The following is a 17,819-nucleotide window of genomic DNA, read 5'->3' on the forward strand; positions in this document are numbered from 1 at the left end:
ATCTCCCCGTACCTCTGCTCCTGGGACGGGACTGGCCGGGGTTCCAGAAGCTCCTCCTCGGACCCAGGATGCCAGGCCGTACCGCCCGGAACGGGCCACGGCGACCCCGTCGGGGACCGCCCAGCCCAAGGCCGGCCTACCTAGCGACGGACAGCGAGAGGGAGGGTGAGTGTCAGCCCGCTAATCTACCGTCTGTCTACCTTGATGTGTTTTCCCAGGTCACGACCGGGGGCTCGTTCAGAAGGGAGCAACGCGAGGACGACCGCCTGCGGAACTGCTGGGATCAAGTGCACCGCATTGATGAGGTAGACAGGCTCCCAGGCCCCCACCCCCTCCTTCATTTTGAAATACAAAATGGTCTGCTGTACTGTGTCGCCCACAGGCGGGGGGGGGACAAATTCCTCCTGGTCGTGCCTACCCAAGTCTCCGCCTTTGACGGCTATCCCATGCCGCGGGTGGATGAGCTCTTGGACCGGCTGGGCAAGGCTCGATACATCAGCACCTTGGACCTCACCAAAGGATATTGGCAGGTGCCCCTCTCCCCGGAGTCCCGGGAGAAGACAGCCTTTAGCACTCCCAATGGCCACTGGCATTACCGGGTGCTACCCTTCGGCCTACACGGGGCACCAGCCACGTTCCAGCGGTTGATGGACATCTTGCTCCGGCCCCACCAAGCCTACGCCGCGGCTTACCTGGATGATGTCGTCATACACTCTGAGGGCTGGGAGACTCACCTGGAGCGTCTACGGAGGGTGTTGACGGAGCTCCGGCGGGCTGGCCTGACGGCCAACCCCAAGAAGTGCCACCTCGGCCTCACCGAAGCAAAATACCTGGGGTACAAGATCGGAAGAGGGCTCATCATGCCCCAGGACAAGAAGGTCGAGGCGGTACAGAAGTTCCCACGTCCCGCCAACAAGACGCAGGTACGGGCCTTTTTGGGGTTGGCGGGCTACTACCGGTGTTTCATCCCTAACTTCTCCTCTATAGCCTGCTCCCTGTCAGACCTTACCAGGAAGGGGCAGCCGGAGAGGATAGACTGGACTCCCGAGACCGAAGCCGCCTTCCAGGCCCTCAAGACGGCCCTGACGTCCTCCCCGGTCCTGCATGCCCCAGACTTCGGCTGCCCCTTCACCCTATATACGGACGCCTCCGGCACCGGTTTAGGGCCAGTCCTCTCCCAGCTCCGGGATGGAGAGGAACACCCCATAGTCTACATCAGCCGGGAACTCTCCCTCGCGGAGACCAGGTACGCCACCCTGGAGAAAGAGGCTCTGGCCATAAAGTGGGCAGTCCTGGAGTTAAAGTATTACCTTTGGGGCCGCCGGTTCACCCTCGTCACCGACCATGCGCCCCTGCAATGGATGTCCCGGGCGAAGGACACAAACGCCCGGGTGACACGGTGGTTCCTCGCACTCCAGGACTTCTGCTTCCAGGTACAACATCGGGCCGGGGCCGATCACGGGAATGCGGACGGTCTCTCCCGGGGCTGGTCCGGTTGGGCAGGTCTGGCAGGTAACCAAAAATTCCACCCCCGTAATACCCCCACAACGAGTTGTGTGTTTCCCCACAGGACCAGGGCGACGCCTAGGGGTGGGGGATGTGGCGAGTATCCCAAGTCCAGATTAGTGTCGCCCTGGAAACGCCGCTGCCACACTGATCACCGACGCACAACACCTGTGCGCGATGAGTGGCGCACCTGGAGCTCGTTCCCGCTGGCCTTAAAAGCCAGGAGAAGAGACACCAGCGGGAAGGCACCCCGGAGCTCCAGGCGACATTAATGCTTGTTTCTCCTTGTTCACAGACTCCGAAGGCACCCTGGGAGAGGGACTCCGAAGGCACCCCGGGAGAGGGATCTGCACCATGGCACTTCACCCCAAGAGCACCACGCTGAGACGGGCACCGAGCACCATTCATCAGGGCACGTGTGATCAGTGTGTGGGCACATAAATCACGATCAGTACCGAGTCTGTGTTCTCATTCACCCCGCGACAATATGTTGTTAGCACTTGAATTACTTGGTAAACGACTAACTTGCTTCAAAACTGTTTTGATTCAGGACTCTTTATTTTTTATTTTTTTATTTCTAGCAATGGTCTCTTTCTGGTCTCTTTGAAACGTATCATGCAAGAGTTGTCGGGTTCATGACATTGAAGTTGAAAGACTGGATGTAACTTTACCCAGACAAGGTCAGTAAGTGACTCTATCAAACTAGTCTGATGCTAACACTTATAATCATTCTGTTTGAAAGTGTATGTTTTTGATGTTTGTTGCCTGGTCCTATGTATTTCCATTCCAAATGCCTTTTTAGTAGTCACTTTTTAGTAGTCACTTTGTTGAAATTATATATATATATATATATATATATATATAAGTGGGGAAAAAACATAACTAAGGCTTTAAAAATCTAGAACAAACAGAATTCAGACACTATACCAGGGTAAAAAAACAAAAGAAAACAAAAAAAAACATGAATTATCATCTTTTCTATGTCTTTCCTCTTTATCTAAAGCACATTATATTCAAATTCACCCACCCGATATTTGAAGAGCACAATAATAGTCAATTCAGGTAAAGCAAAGTGCCTTTGTTAGACCCTCAAAAGCCACTGAATGGCTAAGTGTAATAATTCAATTTGATAGATTTGCGGTTCAGTGGTGCAATTAAACCCAGGTGATGTGCGCGACTAACGATCCCAGCCTTTGTGAGCGTTTTCAAGAGGATCAGAGAAGGCACAGGCTGATCTTGGACCTGTCAGCTGAGCTACGCCATCAGCATTTCCTATTTATATTTAATGGGCTCTCGCTGACAAGGGTCCTGTCAGATCTGACTTCTCATCCCGGTATTAGCTCAGCCACACTGTTTCAAAGAGAAGCAGAACCTGGCGTGTTTGATCAGGCCTGTCAGACTGTCAGTACACAAGCTTTGCAAGGCTCGACCAGGAGCGAGTTCAGAGGATGTGAGGGAGTTAAACCTTCAGCAGCCTGACCAAGCAGAAATTCAGAAAAAAATCCATACAGTAGTGGGCATCCCTATTTTTACAGCATATGAATATTTTTGTACCTTCTAGCATTTTTTTGACATAATATATTTAGTAAACACTTCATTAAAGATGGCCGTCAATGAAGAAAAAGATTTGGCCTGTGTTAATTTTACACAGTTTTAGTCATAATTTTTGTTTTTTGATAATAAAAAATAAATAAAAATAAATGAATAAATGTGACCCTGGACCACAAAACCAGTCTTAAAGGAACACTCCACTATTTTTGAAAATAGGCTCATTTTCCAACTCCCCTAGAGTTAAACAGTTGAGTTTTACCGTTTTCGAATCCATTCAGCCGATCTCCGGGTCTGGCGGCAGCACTTTTAGCTGTAGCTTAGCATAGATAATTGAATCTGATTAGACCGTTAGCATCTTGCTCAAAAATGACCAAAGAGTTTCGATATTTTTCCTATTTAAAACCTGACTCTTCTGTAGTTACATCGTGTACTAAGACCGACGGATAAATCTCAATTTTGAAAAATTGACACTTAAGACTGGCTTTGTGGTCCAGGGTCACAAATGTAGTCAATATTTAGATAATTGCATGCAAATAATAGTCAAAATAATAGCATGTCACAACTATTAATTTTAGTCTAAAATGGCATTTGATTTTAGTCAACAAAAATAACATTTCAATTGATGAAAATTGAGTGCAGAATTAAACCAAATGTTCAGACAATATTTATATTAATTTAAAATATTTGAATATTTTAGCTGATAAATACAAACTGGCCTATATTAACCAGCCAAATCTTAACCGCTCAATGGGTCATGGGTTGGCTAGTTAGCAATGGGCCAGTGGTTCCCTGCTGATCTATTTATTTTAGGTCCTTTAACCTGTCATTTTATTATAAATTTTAATGCTTTGAAAACTGTTATGATACGTATCATGCGTCTCAGAATTATTCAAACATTACAGTGTCACATAATCCTGTAATCACACACCCATCACTGTTAGAAGTCCGTTAACGAAGAAAAGCAAACGGTTAAACCATTTCACTTAAGCAATGGAACATAAACCTCACAAATACTCCCTATCCAACTCGATCCCTAGCCGGTGAGTTGAATAGTTTTCATGTTTCAAAATGCATTGTACAGCGCTTCCCAACACCTCAATAACTGTGCAATCTTGCAAACTGCATCCAAAACGATTCTCTACGGATGGCGTTTCTTCTCGTAAATCCATTAAATCAGTAAAGCCTTTAGCTACTGTCTTTATAGAATACTAATGAAACTCAACTTATCATATAAATAAGAAACACAATGGCGACAAATCATAGGTGTTTGTCTATACATCAGCGCACCGCAACAATCCACTCGCAGGTCTAGACATTAGAAACATCACACTGCGTGTTTTGTTGCTGCATAATCACCTCCTTCTTCAGCTCTTACTGCTCGGACAGTGGTTGGTGCTTCTGCAAGCTAATAAATATTTTATGAAGCAAAAAGTTCAGGAACTTGGTAAAATAATCATTGGCATGCTGCAAAAAAAGTGAATGATGCCTGTCTCATGAAAATGCATGAACCCATCACGTCTCTTCTCCCAAGGATAAACTCGTCTTGTAGTGCCTGGGAGAATTGATGGTTTTCAAGCTGCCTTAGCCGCATAAATCCTGTCTGACATTAATAATGTATTATTTAAAACCTAGCAGTTACAATTACAGCCTGGATAATGCTGCTCTAAAAGTCTGCGTTCCTTCCTCAAAGCTGTTCTCCCAAGGATAAACTCATCTTGTAGTGCCTGGGAGAATTGATGGTTTTCAAGCTGCCTTAGCCGCATAAATCCTGTCTGACATTAATAATTTATTATTTAAAACCTAGCAGTTACAATTACAGCCTGGATAATGCTGCTCTAAAAGTCTGCGTTCCTTCCTCAAAGCTGTTGAAATGAGGTAGATGTTAGCAGCCACCGGTGTTGGGGAAAATATTTCAAACTCCAACATCCCAGGCTAGTCATACTTTAAAGAACTTAAACTACAGTCAAACAAAAAGTAGTTAGATGTACTACAAGCTCCTAAAGAAACTTTGCTGACTACAAAGAAGCTATTTAAGGGAGATTAATTCAACATTTCTTCTGTGAAACAAAAGATGAGATATTTGACATTAAGACTTTTCTTTTGCTCTGTGTGAGGAACAGACTGAACTTTTCATTTTCCATCAATAATCTTCGCCTCAGTGAGCTGTTAACTCAAGAACTGCTGTGACTGGAATGAGTCAGTGAGTTAAACTCTGATTCAAATGAAATTAATCATTCAGTCCATTTTATGAACTGCATCCGCTGGTTAATTTAAAAGAACCAGCTGAAAATAATTATTCATTCACTGATCCTGTTTCAACTATTATATGGCTTCAACTTCAACTTCATATATAGCACATTTAAATGCAACTAAATGCAAAAGTGCTTCACAAAATTAAGGATAAAAATTTAATTAAATACACACACATATCTTATACACAAATAATCAAACATTTAAACAAACATTTATAAAAGGTTCCCAAGTCAAACTTTCTCTACTTCAAAGGCCAGACTAAAAAAATGTGTCTTTAATTGGGACCTAAACACCTCTATAGACGGAGGCTGCAGAATATACAGGGGAAGGCCGTTCCATAATTGTGGACCTACTACTGAAATGGCGCGGTCACCTTTTGACTTCTTTTTGGACCGAGGGACAGTTAGCAACAACTGATTTACAGATCTAAGTGACCTAGACGGTGTGTGAGACTCTAATAGATCGCTAATATAATTTGGGGGCAAGTTGTGTAAAGCTTTTAAAACCAATAATAAAATCTTAAAATCAATCCTATACCTGACTGGTAGCCAGTGGAGAGACGATAGCACCGGAGTGATGTGTTCCCTTTTTTTTGTGCCAGTCAGAAGCCTAGCTGCAGCATTCTGCACAAGCTGCAATCGAGATCCCTACATAAAGTGAGTTACGGTAATCCAGTCGCGAAGTGATAAAAGCATGAATAACAATCTCCAAATCTTTAAAACTCAGAAAAGGTTTTAGCTTAGAAATAATTCTAAGCTGATAAAAACTGCTTCTTACAACCGAATTAATCTGTTTATCAAAACTGAGAGATGAATCAATTATAACGCCAAGGTTTCTCACACTGTCTTTCACTGTCATTTCTAAGGGGGCAAGAGTGTTGGCTATCTTCTCTTTAGCCTTAGAAGGACCAAATATTATGATCTTAGACTTTTTTCATTAAGCTGAAGAAAATTATTTGAGAGCCAACCTTTAACCTCATCTAGACATTGCAACAGGGACTGTAAAGACTGCTCATTTCCAACCTTAAAGGGTTAGTTCATCCAAAAATGAAAATTAGGCTGTGTTTTACTCACCCCCGATGCATCCTAGGTGTATAAGACTTTCTTCTTTTAGACGAATCCAGTCGGAGTTATATTAAAAATTGTCTTTGATCTTTCAAGCTCTATCGTTGCACTCAGCGGGTGTTGCAGTGCTTCGGTTCAAAAGACCTGAAATAAAAAGCACCCTTCCATAAAAAAAAGTGTCTCACACGGCTCCGGGGGGTGAACAAAGGCCTCCTGTAGCGAATCGATGCGTTTTTGTAAGAAAAATATCCATATTCAAAACGTAATAATCACTTGAATCTACCTAATTTTCATTTTCGGGTGAACTAACCCTTTAAGTGGAAGATAAATCTGTGTGTCATCTGCAAACATGTGATAAGATGTTGTGGCAACGGCAAATAGACCCCAGCGGGCACATAAATAAAGAAAACAACATAGGGCTCAACATAGGGCCCTGAGGAAGGCCATATTTTAAGGGAACCACAGAGGATGAAACATTTGCCAAATTAACAAAAAATGTTCTATCCTTAAGATATGATTGAAACCATTTCAAGGCAGTTCGCCCAAACCCCACCTCACACTCCAACCGTTTTAAAATAATCTAATGGTCTACAGTGTCAAATGCGGCACTGAGATCTAACATAATTAAAACTGCAGCCCTCCCAGAATCAACTGCTAATAATAAATCATTTAACACTTTTAGCAGAGCGGTCTCGGTACCATGATCAGCTCTGAAACCAGATTGGAATTTGTCCAGGAGATCATTCTCCCACAAAAAAAGGGGTAATTTGAGTCAGAACTACCTTCTCTAAAACTTTAGATAAAAATGGAAGTAGTGTTGCTTTCATCAACGAAAATTATGACTAAATATCGTCGTCAACGAACCTTTATCACGTGACGAACATTATTTAGAAGTGTTTCCCAACCGGGGTGCCGTGTAAAAAATCCTTTTTTAAATATTTTTAAATTGCTAAAATGTTCAAAAAAGCAGCTATTATATAATATCCATTTCTGATAAACTTGACTAGACTAAAAAGAGTATGAACATGACTAAAACTAATAAAAACTAAAATGACAGCTTCACACAAAGACAAGACTAAAACTAAAATTAAAACAGGCCGCCAAAAACAACACTAAATGGAAGTTTAGAAATGGGACGGAAATTGTTCAGCTCTGTAACCTCGAGGCCAGGTATTTTAATTAAAGGAGAAACCACTGCTTGTTTGAACAGGGATGGAACACAACCCTTGGATAAGGAGCTATTCACAATAGAAAGTATACGTACTAGTGCCCATGGTGTCAAACAAATCTTTTAAAAACTGTGGTGGAACGGGATCCAGTAGAGAGGAAGATGATTTCATGTGCTTAACTAAGTGCTAGGATCGGAAGGGAGACTTCAGACGAGCTATAGCATGCAAGTCATATGAACTGCTTTTCTTTTGTAATTTTTAAACTTTAATCACTCATTTTGTGTTCAGCAGAAAAAAAAGAAAGTGCTGCGGGTTTGGAATGGAGTGAGGGTGAGTAAATGATTTTATTTTTAGATAAACTATTTTAAATGTTAAAGGGGTCATATGATGCGATTTAAATTTTTCCTTTCTCTTTGAAGTGTTACAAGCTCTTGGTGAATAAAGAAGATCTGTAAAGTTGCAAAGACTAAAGTCTCAAATCCAAAGAGATATTCTTTATAAAAGTTAAGAGTCAGCCACGCCTACCTAAAACGGCTCGTTCTAACACACCCCCACATGTCTACATCACGTGCCGCAAGCCCGCCGACTGCCGCTCACTCAAGCCCCTGTGTGTTTCATTGTGAAAGCGAAACTACTTTGTTTGGCCTACCAAAAGAGGACACGACTAGAAATCAGTGGTTAAGTTGTATTTACAACACTGTTCCAGAACAGTTAAACCCAAATATTCAGATGTGTGCAGCGCATTTTACAATAATGTACAGTATGTGGAAAATAATGTGTTTTTTGAACCTTAAACCGCATAAACACATTTCATTACACCAAATACACAAAATAATGTTATTTTTAGCAACATCATATGACCCCTTTAATTTAACTAAATATTTTTTTTTTTTAAATGCCTTGCCTCAAATGAATCTCTTGATTGTTTCTAATGATTGTAATGCTATTATTCGGAAATGATCCATTCATTTGATCAAAAGTGACTAAATGCATAATTATTATTATTACATTTTTGTTTGACATGGACATCATAGTTACATTGGACGAACCATATGCACTTGCTTAAGTGTTTTAGCACGCATGATAATTTTTCAATGCTAGTCCACGGGAGGCTTTTCAATGAGCAAAAAAATAAAGAGAGATAAAAAACAAAACAATAACAGTGCTGATAATAAAAAATAATAACAGTGTTAACAATAAAGTAATAATAACAATATTAATAATAAAGAAAAAAGTGGAAAAGAGTAAATATACCACACACACAAAGGGAACAATACATTCAGAATTATTTACATACATAAGCTGTAGAGCAAAAGCAACATAATCAGGCAATATTACAATAGTAATTGGGTTTAAAAGACTATTCATGTGAGAGAACATTACATTACATTACATTGTAATGTTACAAAGGATTTCCATTTCAAATAAATGCTGTTCTTTTGAACTTTTCATTCATCAAAGTTCACGGTTTGAGAAGAGGTGTGAGAAATTGCAGTGCTAAGAACACAGGAGGGGAGGATGTAGAGTCTCTATCCTCAGGAGAACAGGCCCTCACCTCAGGTTCATGTGCTGCAAGTGTTTGTCATATTGAACTATATAGTTCAGACTCATAAAGAAGACTGCTTACCACAGCACCAAATTGGTTTTGGCGAGTAAATATGGTACTAGCCAGTTTAAAAATAACAGCTTATGGAAATACAAATTCATATGTGCTTTAAATTACTTTTTTTAAATGCTGTGTTCTAATCAAAGTTGTATTATAGCATATAGTGTATCATTCAGCACTCTAAAAATTATAGAAGCATAATGGCAATGCTAGGATCTCAATTGTAGCAACTGTTAACATGCCTAGATAGATAGATAGATAGATAGATAGATAGCTTTGGTTTACTAGTCATAAGTGGTTTTGCTCTCCTCTCAGTCAGATGCTTTGTCTCACTGGCTGACCATCTGAGAAGTGTCCAAAACCACTCAGTGTCAAATCACAAAAAGATTTAATTTAAGACATACTGCTGCTGCACAAATAGCATATAAAATAACCCGTAGCAGATCTATACAGGTGGAGCTGGGGAAGGTGGAGGGTTTCAGAGGAACTCTGAAAGTGCGCTGCAATGCTCAAGCGAATGCTAATCAGCCATTTAAATGTAAAGCAACAAGCTCATTGGCTGCGTATGCAACATGAACCAGTCAGCTTGTGACAAGTCGTTTAATGCTAAGAATATCATCAGTTAACTTTAAGGACCCATCAGTCTGCGCCATTTAGAGTTTCATGCCAGAACTTGGTATTTAAAATTGCCTCAATATGTAAGAGGAAAGAGACTGTGGAGTGATATGAGAGAAATGCTATGGAGGAAACCATTCAAATAAACAGTTTAACAAAATATAAACTTAATAAAAAAAAGCAAAATTCAGTTTCATCCCCTTTTTAGGTCGCTGCAAAATGATGTGTGTGTGAGGAGCTGTAATTGGATCTTAGAGACCTTTAGGAGGACTCGTGCACCATACAATTCAATCTAGTCACTTTGCAAACATCAGCCCTTCAACACAAACATTTCATCATTGGTTTTTGGAGCGCCACAAAACAAGCCGTGTGTATTTACACAATTAAATTAGCACGTCCGTCTTCGAGAGGCAATTACTTAGGGAATGGTAACGTCTAGTAAAATTGTTGCCTAATCATAGAAGATGCATCACGCCTCGCATCAGATGCTGACCTTCACAGTCGGCTTGCGCGTCTTAAAATTAATCACAAAAGATTGTGTTCAAAGAAAATAGCTATCTTGTGGCACATGCAATTATCATGTTGCATAACCATTATCAGAGTGACCTTATACACCTTATGACCTTATTGCAGCCATATCACCCTGTAGCCCAAGACTGGTTATCCACTGAAGCTAAGCAGGGTTGAGCCTGGTCAGTACCTGGATGGGAGACCTCCTGGGAAAACTAGGTAGCGTAATGTTGCCATTATGTGCCAAATGGGTAACCTTGACAAATTAAATGTGTAATTCCCAGTGGATGCGTGCTTCCTTGTTGTGAGCCCAGATTTGGAATTGAATTTGAAATGATTGACATTAAGGGATTGGCAGAGGAAGGATTCCAAAGTGTCTTACAAATGACTCTGAACAGATTGCCATTCATAAAGTCGTTTTACAGGCCGTCTAATGAATTTTACTCTGTCATGGCTTTAACTGTAATTCCTAATGCGTTTTCATATTGCTTTTTCCAAAACTATTACCCTAAAGTATTAAACGTTGGGGTGTAACTCTTTCACATTGTTCTCCGGATATGAACTTCAAATCATGAGCTAGAATATTAAAAGTAAGCAAGCAGCCAGAACACACTAGAACTGTGGCAACCAGTAATTGTTGTTCTGATTTTGGTTCACTGTACTGAATGAGTCATAGTTGATCTGATCATACTAACTCGATCATTGCCGGGGCATTTACTCCATTTAACTCAGCCTGCAGGTTTGTGTTAATGTCACAGCCATCACTTCATCTTGCTGGATAAGGTTGCAGTCTGTGCCAACCAGCCCGGCTCTTTTCTGATGCCATCATGTCATGTCGGTAATATATATATATTTTTTTTTATTAATTTATATTTGCGTTGGAACTTTTTATGTTTTGGAAAGTAGTTGCTTATGCTCAGCAAGACGGCATTTATTTAATGAAAATTACAGTATAAAAAATAAAAAATTGTGAGATATTACAATTTAAAACAACTGTTTTGTATTTAAATATATCACATAATCCTTCAGAAATCTGCTCAAACATTTCTTATTGTCAATGTTGAAACAGCTTTGCTGTGTATTTGTAACTATATATGTGTAAGTATTATATAAGTAGCCTAATTATATATTGTAAGTATATACACTGTTAAGAATTATGTATATATAAACGTACACGTCACGTCACTTATAATATGTATATATACAGTGGGTACGGAAAGTATTCAGACCCCCTTCAGATAAGCATCATTACATTTTTTTTATAAATTTCATTTTAAAGGGGTCATGTGATGCGATTTCAAGTTTTCCTTTCTCTTCTGATCTTCCCATTCAGTCTTAAATTAATCACTCAGATATGTACTTACATCTGCACTGACATACTAACATCATCTTGTTAAAGGTTCATTCAGTTGTGATCATTTGGTAGATTTTTCTTTGTCTGTCAGTCCTGTAATCTATAATTAAAGCAACTCAGTGCAATCAACCACAATTCCATGTGATTTTCTATGAGACCAAAGCATAAATTTCTTGATTTTTCCAAGCCTCCCCGAGCGGCTCATGCAGCAGTGCAGTCCAATCTTCTGACAACCTTGGGTGAGCTTTACTTTGACTGATACCGCTGGCAGCGGTTCCTCATATATACCACAGGTGTAAAAAAATAATGTTTATAAACAGTGTTAATAATTCATCAGTGCAGACCTGCCTTGCAATGGCCTTGCTGTCAGAGGGGGATTAATAATTTGTGGATGTAAGAGAAAAGCCCGATGGCGGACAGAATTGACTGACAGATGCTATGAAGTGATCGCTGCGACAGACAGGCCAGAGCACCGGACCACTACAACCTTCTAGTGATGGAGCGACCACCATTACAGCAGCGCCCGTGGCTGTAGCGCTGCATTTTTAACCTCTTGTAGTTTCTCAAACTAACTAAGACATGCTTGGAATAGGATTGTGTCTCTAAGGGTGCTTTCACACTTGGTTCGATTGCTCCCCCCTCCCCCTGCCCCCGCTGGACTGTGTTCACATTATATTATTTGGGTCCGAACCGCGGTTCGTTTATGTTATCAAGCCAGCAGCTGTTTACCCCATTGCTTAGTAACGAAGGCGCAGGAGAAGATGGCAAAATGCGTAGCATTGCGCTCTTCAATTTTATATTTATGCTTTTGAACCGTTGGTTTTGTTTCCAAAGCTTCAGTACTTAACGGCACTTACGTCTGCCTTACTGCAAATGCCCTAAAGAACTCTGAAGGTGAACAGAAATGAGATATACAGCTCTCTGCTTGCAGCGCTGTGAAAGCACCCTAAAACATTTTTATTTTATTTATTTATTTATTTTTATTTTATTTTATTTACAATTTCAAAGAACAAAATTTACAATGTGCAAAAGATAAATGACTATAATAATTTTGTAATAATAAACTAAATTAGGATTTAATGTATAGTCTACTTTGTTAATTTGATCCACTACTCCACATAGAAAAAAACAGACATGCCAACTAGTTACTGACCTGTTGCAGACACATAGCTGAAGCGGATTGATATCGTCTTGGTGGAGCGAAGTTCACGTAAGGTAACGTGAAAATAAGCGGGGAAGTCTCAAATCTGCCCCAATGGCTCTCAATTAGAGCGCGCTGCAGTTCCCCTTTTCACCACAGATTTACGTTGCAAAATTGTGGGGCGCTGTTGAGCTCGGGAGGTCTCAGGCACCGTCTGCCCCGCTTAGTATCATACATGCCTGCTAAAGCCATGCGTGGGATTTTAATATATACTGCTTACTTTACGACTTAAAATAGTCTAGAAAATCAAAAAAATATTTGTTGCAGAATGCAACAATGAACACATTTACAATTTATTATTGATTTAGTTTATATAGAGGTCTATGTTTTGAATGAATATTTTGGTGGGGCTCTGCCCCACCTGCCCATATAGACGAGCCGCGCATGATTAATACATTTATTCACACCAAAGCACATACTTAAAAAATAAAAATAAAATAAATAAATACTGAAAAAACTTTTCAAAATGCATAGTGTATAGTATGTGTACAGTAGACAAGTTGAGTTGCGATACCGAACAGGACCACATGGAGATGCCAAAAAATCCTAAACCAACTGCTTTGAGCTGACTGTATATACCTACTACAGTACACGGATCCATTCAGAATGACTAAACACAGCAACATACACTTGACAAATCAAACACATCCTGAATGTGTGTGGAAACAACGTGAATTTACTGAAATATGTCTGTGCATAAATACAATGTACAATCTGTGTGTTAAGAGCGCACATACATGGTTTGTTTGCACCGCAATCGTCTTTGCCTTGATTGCAATCCCCATCCATCAAAACCCGTTTGGGTTAGTAGTTAATAGATGCGGGCCAGATCTGGGCCAACACTATGTTGCTTCTTCTTGCATTATTGACTAACTATTTTCCTGTTTAACACTGTAAAGCTGTCAATCAGTATTGTAAAAACCGCTATATAAATAGTAATAATAAAAAATAAACATAAGATAAAGACAATGGCTTTGCTGTGATTTCGGCTATATTTGCATGTAAAATTAGAGTTAGAAGCAACAGAATATCTATTTTAACTGAAAGCACTGCTCCTCTCATCCGCCCGCTGAACAGAACAGACGCAGAGAGAGAGAGAGGTGTGCGCCTGCTGGGATAGCAAGGCCTCGTGCAGCAGTACCGGCGAGTCTCAAAAAGTGAATAAGGTTTGTCCAAGAAGTCGCTAGATTTGTTACTTTTTTTTGGAGAAATGTTGCTAAAGGGGACTAAAAAGTCACTAAATCCGCTAAGTTGGCAACACTGTGCCGCTCGGCGCCGCTTATATAGGGCACTTTCCTGCCCCCTTTTCACACGCTCGAGCACCATTGGCCATTGCGATGCAATGGCGGCGTTAAGCTATTAAAGGGGTCATATGATGCTGCTAAAAAGAACATTATTTTGTGTATTTGGTGTAATGAAATGTGTTTATGCAGTTTAAGGTTAAAAAATCACATTATTTTCCACATACTGTACATATGCACCAAGAGCTTGTAACACTTCAAGGAGAAAGGAAAAATTGAAATAGCTTCATATGACCCCTTTAAGGCTTCATTTGAGGAGAAAGCTGTTTCTCCAGATGCAACATCTCGTTCCCTTCTCAGGGAACTGAGGTTAAGTCAGTAACCATAGAAGTTTTCTTTACATTAGCGCTGTTTTGGATGGACTGTTTGAATGCATTCGCTTACTGGATCATTGGACTGAAAACTTTCCCGGAGTTTAGCAGCCTAAAATGATCTGATTGTAAACAGAGAAGTGAAATTGCTTATTATTTTATCACTTAAAATATTTTAACGCGTTAAGGATTTTTTAATTAAACGCATGTGTTAACGTGTTAATGTTGACAGCCCTAAGATACATGTTTTTGAAAGAAGTCTCTTATGCTCACCAAGGCTGAATTTAATACAGTAAACCGCAATATTGTAGTTACATTTACAGTAAAACTTTTTTTTACAGGATTCTTCGATGAATAGAAAGTTCAAAAAACTAAATTTACTAAACCTAACAGGGAAATAGTTTGAGTCTTGCCTACATAATTTCCGTTTCCCTTAATTTAACTCATTTTCACTGAAAATACTTTTTTGTCCTTTTCATAGCTTTTGATAGCCACTACTTTTAGTCCAGTTTAGTTGTACATTTCGGTCTCGTTTTCTTCTATTTGATTCAGCTGGTTATTGTTTAGTTCCTTGTTATATAAACCCAGTGTTTCCAGTGTCCTATGTTCGGCGTCGAATGTCCTCCTGAGTTCCATAGTGGTATTCCCTTTGTTTGTTTGTTTCATTAAAGACTGTGACTTTGAGCAATTCCCACTCCGAGTGAAGTTGTGACCGGTCTGTTCCTTGCACATTTTTTTTTATGTGCATTTTTGGGTGAACTATTGCTTTAATTTGAATCGACATGTTCTTGTTTGTCTTGGTGCTGTGAAATTAGTGCTAAAGTATAGCACTAACGTTACACGCTTTTCTTTTTTAAGAAGAATCTTTTACCTCTTCATTTGAACAAGAAAAGCTTTTCCAGCACATGAAGGAGCATAATTGCTGTGTTGTGTGTGTGAAATGGTAAGAAAAGTTATAATGGTTAGTCCTCCACACAATGAACGCTTCACCTATTAGCACACGACACAACATGCTAACAACACGTTTATTCAAGGATTGCATTTGTTTAGCGCAGCCGGAAACACACAGGGTGCAGAGATTATTTTTTCATTTCTGACAAAATTACTTTTTCCAAGAAAAACAGCCCATACTGAGCCTCATGGAAAATTGAGGACAATTACTTTGGTGTGAAAATGACCCATTCCTCTTATATTAGCCATCGCTAATCTGAGTACAATAGCTTTCCACATTTTAGTAAGTTTGTCCTCCATGCTTTTCAATAAGACAGAATACATAGTAATTACATAGAAAAGTTAAAAACTACGGAAAGAAAGTTGTTGTGCTGGTTTCTATCAGACATTCTCTGCTTGTGTATATACTGTATATGATATCAAAGCCCACGGTTATTTCTGTACTTGGCAGTCTGGAGTGGATCTCAGAAGACTCGTCTGTCTTTATACGAGTCTCTGCTGCAGTCTGGGTCTTGACTAAAAGAAGCACCTTCACCCTTCTGAGTTCTCATTGTCTTTGATGTCGGTCCTGTTCAGGTGGGCATGAGGGCACAGAAGATGAACAGTCTACTGAGAGCGCGGCCCACGTAATGGCCTTCTCTGTCATAACTATCAAAATCTATTTCTTTGTTTTTAAAAATTTTTTGTTACATCTTGACTTTCTCAGGTTTTTATAAAAGTGGTTCATTATACGCAATATGCAAATGTTATAAACCGTAGTGTTGCCTTCTGTCAATGTCATAATGCATTGTTTGCTCTGTCTAAAAATGTTTTTTTTTTCTTTTCTTTTTTTGCAGTCCAACCCAGCTAACAATGAATGTACTCAGAACTTCGGATAACAGTGTGGCAAGGTTCTCAAAGTTAGGAACAAACATTCTTCCAACTACATTAATAAAATGTCTATTCCAAGTTATGTTGTTCTAAATAATAATGCTCTCAAAACATTAGCTTAAAAACATTATTTATACATTGTTCATGGAATTTTTTTCTCGGAAACATTTGTTGGAAATTCATCTAAATGTTTTTAATGTTACTACTTGTTTCAGAACATTCAGAAAACATTCAGTTTGCAAAATGATAAAATGGAACGCTCCCTTAAAGCTGCAGTCCATAACTTTTTTTTGGTTAAAAATGATCCGAAATCAATATTTGAGCAAGTACATAACCAGCCAGTGTTCAAAACTGTCGCCGATATTTAGATTAAATCACCATTGGTAGCGCGATTTATTGTAATGCTTTTTTCCTCAGTTGGTCAGAAAAAACGTGGCAGACTTGTTACTTGTTCAGATGACAATATACGGAGAAAATTCTTATTTGGGTCATATTCCAAGACGTAGGCTAGAATCTGTGATTGCGAAGTACAGTAAATATCCACACCGGTGCGGTGACTGACTGCCACACACACACACACACATACTCCTCAAAACATTAGATTCTCATCCGCGCTGTAGCCGAGCCGCCGCACAACCCACACAAGGAAGATAATTCAGCAGACAGCTGCAATTGCAGGTTTTCAAACAGAGATGGCGACAAAACGTACAGACTGCAGCTTTAACGTTCGTATAAACAAGACATTTTTATTTTTTTTTAAGCTGGACGTTTTGAACGTTTCTGAGAACATGAGAAATAACATTTTCTTAATTTAATGGGAATGAGAATTTTTATTAGCTGGGAATCAAATTAAATAAAGAGCTGTTAAAAATCCTGTTAGATATTGCACCTGGTTCATGCAAAGCATTGGAAATGGAAGGTCGAGTGCCTTGCATTATGGGAAACAGCATCTCATGTGTGGTCAAAGACTTTAGATCAGGGGTGTAAAACTCAATTCCAGGAGGGCCCGAGCTCTGTTTAGATTCAAGCCTAATTAAACACACCTGATCCAACTAATCAAGTCCTTCAAGCTTATTTGAAAACTTCATGGTATGTGTGTTGGAGCAGGGTTGGAACAAAACTTTGCGGGGCTCCGGCCCTCCAGGAATTGAGTTTGACACCCCTGCTTTAGATCTACAAAGACCAGCACTCATATTACTTATGGGAGAATGGGAGAAAGTCTAATGCGAAATATGGCGCTACAGTGCCTTCTAAATAAAAGAGCCAATCACTAATTGATAAAGTCATCGCTTCACTGCAGCTGCCATTAGAAGCTCTGGTTGCTATAGAAACAATCATTATGTATGATGCCCAGTTTTTAAAAAATCTGTTCCGATTTTAAAAGTCGTGTAGTGTATTGGCCGGTCTAGTCTTAAAAATCTGCTTTTTTTAACGCTATTTGAGCATAAGAAACAAAACTTATGAGACGCATGTTTTCAGATTTCATTAGTGATGCCGAGTGAGATGACTTGCCTTAAAGGGACTTTTGTGGTGTCGTGCAGTACCAAATTTCCAATG

Source organism: Sinocyclocheilus anshuiensis, unplaced genomic scaffold, assembly GCF_001515605.1.
Source record: "Sinocyclocheilus anshuiensis isolate Anshui unplaced genomic scaffold, SAMN03320099.WGS_v1.1 scaffold822, whole genome shotgun sequence".
Taxonomy (NCBI): domain Eukaryota; kingdom Metazoa; phylum Chordata; class Actinopteri; order Cypriniformes; family Cyprinidae; genus Sinocyclocheilus; species Sinocyclocheilus anshuiensis.